Genomic DNA, 6,823 nt, shown 5'->3' with positions numbered 1-6,823 from the left:
TGTCACCTACCTTGGGACTGGGGGGTGGTAATAAGTGCTCATATTTCAGACTGCTCAACAGTCACAAGATGGCAGGAGACAGTTGCTTCTAAATTCAGCATCCACAACAACACACACACACACACACTGTATGGGCACTACAGCAAGGTACTGCCCAAACCCTGCATTTGGCTACTGGGCTGAAATGGGAAAGCAGAGGCCACCCAGCGTGCCCAAGGTCAGACAGAGAAGAAGGGAGTCCCGTGTGGGTGGGATGGACAGAAGGCGGGGGCTGGGCTGCCCTCTATCCTCTTGCAAGGGGGGCGAAGAAGCAGATCCCGGGGAAGCCCACTGAAGACCTGGCATTTGGGGTCGGGGGAGGCTGCTGCTCTCTCCCGAAGACAGAGTGGGCTAAGAGGCGCATGCTCAGTTCCGCACCCCCAGTCCGGACTTTGCCTAGTGCCACCCTGCAGTCAGCAATCGGAAGCCCCCCACAGCCGCACCCCGGACTCCACACGGGTCCCGGCTCTCACGTGGAGCAGCTCCGGCTCCTCCCCCATCCCCTCGGAGGGGTGCGTCCTTGAAGCCCCGCTCCACCCAGCTCTGCCTCCCATTGGCTGCTTGTCCACCGGGTTACGCCCTCGACGGGCTGGCCCCTTTGTGACGCCACAATCAGCTGTTTGGACGTTCTAATTTCTGATCTGGTCTGAGATCAGCAGCAATAACAGAAAATAATAATAATCACCCTGAAGCCAGTGAGGGAGGGTCCGGCCCCAACTGCAGCCGCCGCCTACAGCTTGCAATGGTGCATATCTTCTGAGAAGAACAGACACACCACCACCACCACCTCCTGCATCTTTTTTTTTAATTTCCATTTAATATTGTTGTTGATTTTAATTAAAACTACCTCACAGACTGCCTGAAGCTGGTGCTTTACGATATTTTAAAAATCTTGTGGGTTTCTTGCGGTGTTGTTTACAAAATAATTGCTGACATTAAAGGCAAGGTAAGTGCCATCCTCTGTTCTGAAATGTGGCCGGCTAAATTCAAACTTGAGAACCATCTCTTTGTACTGCGGGTAGTATATATATATATTATGTTGTTTACGTTTTCAGGATCTCTCTCTCTCTCTGTATTGAATGGGTTAGGTGTGTGTTAAAATCTCGGTGTGAGGATGTATTAAGATTTAAGAGCCATCTATTTTATCGCTGGTGTGTGATTTAAGGTCCCTTTGTATTTAGCTGTCTGTGTGCAGGCAGAAACATCTCTTTGTGTTTTAGTACGTTGTGTGCATTATGATTTGAGGTGGCTGTTGGGTGGAAGGGAGAAAAGAGCTTATTACCTTGTTGGGTTTCAGAGTAGCAGCCGTGTTAGTCTGTATCCGTAAAAAGAAAAGGAGGACTTGTGGCACCTTAGAGACTAACAAATTTATTTGAGCATAAGCTTTTCTGAGCTACAGCTCACGGAGACTATTAAACTATGAAGAGAGGTTGGTCTTTTGTTGTTTTTATACATCAGCCCTGGCCTGTAGTGACTAGGGTGAAAGAACAGGGTCATTTTGGATCTGGAGAGAGGCTCTTACTTACTTCAACCACACAAGAGTCTCTCTCTCTCTCCTTGGCTTGCCAATAATGGGGCGGGGGATCATAATGTCGAGGCAGATTTGTGAGAGCAAATGGCCCCAGCTAAACCCCAATCCTCCTAACTACGTAAGATGGTGATTTTGCTTAGATTTGGTACTAAACAAAAGACATACGAGGTCGCCAAAAACAATGCACTGGGACTCGGGATCCGGCGGGTGTATTCCTCTCTTTCCAGCTCATATGCAGGAGGAGCCGTTTGTCTCGACTCCCTTTTGCCCCAGGCAGTGGGGTATAAATCAGTACTGCACACGAAGAGACGGGGGGCGGTGAGCCGAGAGCCCGGTTAGGTCATAGCAGCCGAGTGGGAAGTGTACGTCCTAATCAGCTGCAGATCCGAGGGGTGACGTGCTGCGGCCGCTGCTTTGGCTCACGCTGTTTCTCCGAGCCAGAGACAGCGGCTGATGCTGAGACGATCCAAACCGGGCCTGCCTCTGTTCGGCTAATACACTTCTCTCCCGCAGGCGTTTACAGGGAATGGGCAAAGCGAAGTTGGTGCCTGGCTTGTTTCCTGATGGATCTCCCATTTCTTCCCTCCCCCCGCCCGCTCCTTCACTGCAGGGTTAGCATTTCTCGCTGGCATGCACAAGAGAGCGCGAATTGCTCCAGATCCGCTCGGGTTTTAGCAACTAAGCCTGCCTAGGGAAGGACACAGGCTGTCCAGAGCCGTGGCATGGGCACCACGGGGATGGGTGTTTGCTCAGCACCGTCTACCCTTCTTTGGAAGCTGACAGTGGTGCCAAGGAGGGTGGCTCCTGGCTCTCCTCCTCCTCGAGAACATAAATAGGAACAAAGCCCCGGCTCTTGGAAGGGGGGAGATTTCTCCCCCCCCCCCGCGTCTGCAGAAAAAAACCAACTGGTGGCCAGTTGTACCGCTCTAGTCAATACCCCCTTGTCTCTATTTGTTGTTTGTTTCTCCACCGACGGATTAAGATTAAAGGCGGATCTCTATTCCCATTGGCTGGAAGCCTGTGGTGACGTGAGCGTGATTTGCATATGACATTGGAACGTCACCCGGGCCCGCCCTCCTCCACAGCCCACTGAAGTTGTCCTCTTTTGACCTGTGCTGAGGGATGTAATGTCCTCAGTGCTGGTTTGCAGCACATTCCTTTGACAGCTTTGTAGGCAAAAGGCAGAGGGTAATATTTTTATCTTTGCCGTACCGAGCAAGGCAAGGTCAGGCTGCTCAACTGAATAAGGCTGAGCAAGGGGGTGGGGAAGATATTAATGCTCACCTTTGCTCTAGGAAAAAAGAAAAGGAGGACTTGTGGCACCTTAGAGACTAACAAATTTATTAGAGCATAAGCTTGAAGTGAGCTACAACTCACTTCATCAGAGCTGTAGCTCACGAAAGTTTATGCTCTAATAAATTTGTTAGTCTCTAAGGTGCGACAAGTACTCCTTTTCTTTTTGCGAATACAGACTAACACGGCTGCTACTCTGAAACCTGTCATTTTGCTCTAGGAAGTTATCCTTAGCGCTAGCTACACTGCTAGCCAGAACTCAGAGGTTCCTTCACTGAGCTATATTAATAGCTATATATAATTTAGTATCCTCACATGCAGATTAGCAAGCCTAACCTATTTTTTTTCATATCATTAAGATGACAAAATGTTCAGCTATGCCATAGTACTTGAGTGAAATGAAACACTAGGGCTGGATAAAAATATTCCACATTAAATATCCTTTAATACCTAATCAGTAATGCAGATCCTAGATTGCTCCATTAACTAGAAAAAATAAATAGGAAAGTTATTTTAGTGGTATGGTGGCTCCATAAATATAGCTAATGGGGGAGGGGAGAGAGAAAATACTTTAAAAACATTATTTGCAGCTGCTTGAGTAAGTCTGAAACTCAAAAACTTTTTGAGATCAAAAACTTTCAAATGGATCCCATGCAAAACTGGTGTAATCCCTTTATTATAAGTTATTTGGGATGGAAATGCTGCCATCATGAAATGCTAGTTACAGATTTATTTAAGCTAAATCCTGTACATCCCATATTATTGAAGTTTTGACTAGTTAGAATTTTAGACCCCGATTCAGCAAAGCACTTAAGCGCATGCATGAAGTCTCATTAATTTCAGTGGGATTTAGGCATACGCTTAAATGCTCTTCTGAAGGCCCTGATGTCTTTCATGTTAGGCCGTAGCAGATTGACAGATGCAAATACCGGCACTGGCACATTGAAGTGTATGCTACAACCCTCTCTGCACTATGGAAGTTTACAGGAACAGCAACAAATCTCACTGTTCAGCTGAACTTGTTTAGATGCACATTAGCCCTACTGCAGGCAAATTCTGGCTGCTGGACCTGTTCTTACCACTTGCTTTTCAGGTGGTTAGAAGTCATTAGATCATCGTCTACTCTAGGGGCCAGATTTTCATAAGGGCTGAGCAGTCAGCAGCTTCCTTTAAGTCACCTACATTATTAACTGGCCAGAGCAATAGAAGCTGCGAGATGCTGAGCCCTTGAAAATCTGGCTCTAGTTGTGGGTTCTTAGCAATGGGGAAAGGGAGTTTAGCTTCAGTTCACCAGTGCTAGAACTAGTGGGAGCCCTGGGATCAGTGTGGGGGAATCATTTTGTAAATTTCCCTATTGTAGACAGAATCTAAGGGCTAGATACATCCTCCACCCCACTCAGAGCCCAAACCAAGGGCTAGATGCCATTTAAGCGTAGGGAGATTAAAGCACTGTCTCTGCTACAAGAAATACCCACTGCTGACCAGGGATGTCAATAATGGGCGCAGCTGAACAGGTTTTGACCATGGTTTTCTGCAAGCATAGACAAGGGCATGCTCTATATCAAACTTGTGATTAAAACTTGTGTGGGGCTTTGTGTTTTGCCCAGGGGCGAGTTTCACCCTAGTCCTTCCCTTCCTTAAAAAGCTATCCTTTTCCACAATACCTGCCAACAAAAAACTTGACAATGGTTAGGCCACTGGTGCACTGGGACCACAGCCTATCAAACTGACCAATATTGTCTCCGTGTTTCCTTGTGTTCCCCCATCCACTAGTCTCCATCTGTTGGATCATATTTCAATTGTAAGCTCTTTGGGGCAGGGACTGTCTTTTTGTTCTGTTTGCACAGCACTTCACACAATGGGGACCTGGTTCATGACTAAGGTGCCTAGGTGCTCCAGTAATAGAATAATCTAGTTTATAATTCTGCCACATTTAGTCTCAGACGTATTAAAACAAACAAAACAAAAACAAAGCAACTTTGCCCTTCAGTAAGTTTCCCCCCACTCTTCCCAACAGCAGCAGAGAGACCTGCTTAAAAAAAAATCCAATTGTCACAGTAAACATTCCACGGTTTACATCAAAATCTCTGAATATCTCTGAATGAATGTATGATGCCAGCAGTTTTTCTTTGAGGAATAATTTTGCACTAACATCTAGTGCTTGCAGCCAAGAGTAAACACATATGAGTTATAATAAATGATTTCTTTGGCCCTGATCCTACAAAAAGTTCAGCCCAGGCAGATCAACAATGCACTCACAGAGCCCTAACAGAGTGCTGTGCAGATACAGGGCTCCATGCCCATGGTGCTCATTGCAGGATTGAGGCCTTTGTATCTTGAAAGTAAAATGTTCCAGATTAGCATTCAGTTTTATGGTTTTATATAAAAATTAGCTATTGGCTTGTTCATCCCTTGACATACATATACACAGGTACTCCTATTAATATTGTTATATATCTGCATCAAAAGGAGACCAAGATGGCTTCAAAAATCCCATGCTAAACCATGGTGTTTTTAGAAAAGGAGTACTTGTGGCACCTTAGAGACTAACAAATTTATTTGAGCATAAGCTTTCATGAGCTACAGCTCACTTCATCAGATGCATTCAGTGGAAAATACAGTGGAGAGATTTATATACATAGAGAACATGAAACAATGGGTGTTACCATACACACTGTAACGAGAGTGATCACTTAAGGTGAGCTATTACCAGCAGGAGAGCAGGGGTGGGAGGTGGGAACCTTTTGTAGTGATAATCAAGGTGGGCCATTTCCAGCAGTTGACAAGAACGTCTGAGGAACAGTGGGGGGGTGGGAGTGGGGAATATACATGGGGAAATAGTTTTACTTTGTGTAATGACACATCCACTCCCAGTCTTTATTCAAGCCTAAGTTAATTGTATCCAGTTTGCAAATTAATTCCAATTCAGCAGTCTCTCCTTGGAGTCTGTTTTTGAAGGTTTTTTGTTGAAGAATTGCAACTTTTAGGTCTGTAATCGAGTGACCAAAGAGATTGAAGTGTTCTCCAACTGGTTTTTGAATGTTATAATTCTTGACGTCTTGTGTCCATTTATTCTTTTATGTAGAGACTGTCCAGTTTGACCAATGTACATGGCAGAGAGGCATTGCTGGCACATGATGGCATATATCACATTGGTAGATGTGCAGGTGAACGAGCCTCCGATAGTGTGGCTGATGTGATTAGGCCCTACGTTGGTGTCTCCTAAATAGATATGTGGACACAGTTGGCAACGGGCTTTGTTGCGGGGATAGGTTCCTGGGTTAGTGGTTCTGTTGTATGGTGTGTGGTTGCTGGTATTTGCTTCAGGTTGTCTGTATGCAAGGACTGGCCTATCTCCCAAGATCTGTGAGAGTGATGGGTCGTCCTTCAGAATGGGTTGTAGATCCTTGATGATACGTTGGAGAGGTTTTAGTTGGGGGCTGAAGGTGATGGCTAGTAGCGTTCTGTTATTTTCTTTGTTGGGCCTGTCCTGTAGTAGGTGACTTCTGGGTACTCTTCTGGCTCTGTCCATCTGTTTCTTCACTTCAGCAGGTGGGTATTGTAGTTGTAAGAATGCTTGATAGAGATCTTGTAGGTGTTTGTCTCTGTCTGAGGGGTTGGAGCAAATGCGGTTGTATCATAGAGCTTGGCTGTAGACAATGGATCGTGTGGTGTGGTCTGGATGAAAGCTGGAGGCATGTAGGTAGGAATAGCGGTCAGTAGGTTTCCGGTATAGGGTGGTGTTTATGTGACCATCGCTTATAGCACCATAGTGTCCAGGAAGTGGATCTCTTGTGTGGACTGGTCCAGGCTGAGGTTGATGGTGGGATGGAAATTGTTGAAATCATGGTGGAATTCCTCAAGGGCTTTTTTTCCATGGGTTCAGATGATGAAGATGTCATCAATGTAGCACAAGTAGAGTAGGGGCATTAGGGGATGAGAGCTAAGGAAGCGTTGTTC

General features: G+C 45.9%; 1 protein-coding gene across 3 annotated transcripts in view; it reads left to right on the top strand.

The window, feature by feature from the left end:
- Positions 1-639: 639 nt before the first annotated feature.
- Positions 640-6,823, top strand: part of TP53INP2 (tumor protein p53 inducible nuclear protein 2) — a 57,831-nt gene continuing 51,647 nt past the window's right edge. For 2 of the 3 annotated variants that reach the window (XM_043495629.1, XM_038370189.2), the window contains exon 1: positions 640-985. The gene's annotated coding sequence lies outside the window, so the exon portion shown is untranslated. The remainder of the gene's footprint in view (positions 986-6,823) is intronic. The other variant, XM_038370190.2, reaches the window with a different exon arrangement.

Source organism: Dermochelys coriacea, chromosome 13, assembly GCF_009764565.3.
Source record: "Dermochelys coriacea isolate rDerCor1 chromosome 13, rDerCor1.pri.v4, whole genome shotgun sequence".
NCBI lineage: Eukaryota > Metazoa > Chordata > Testudines > Dermochelyidae > Dermochelys > Dermochelys coriacea.
This window is presented reverse-complemented; position numbering and strand designations above follow the sequence as displayed.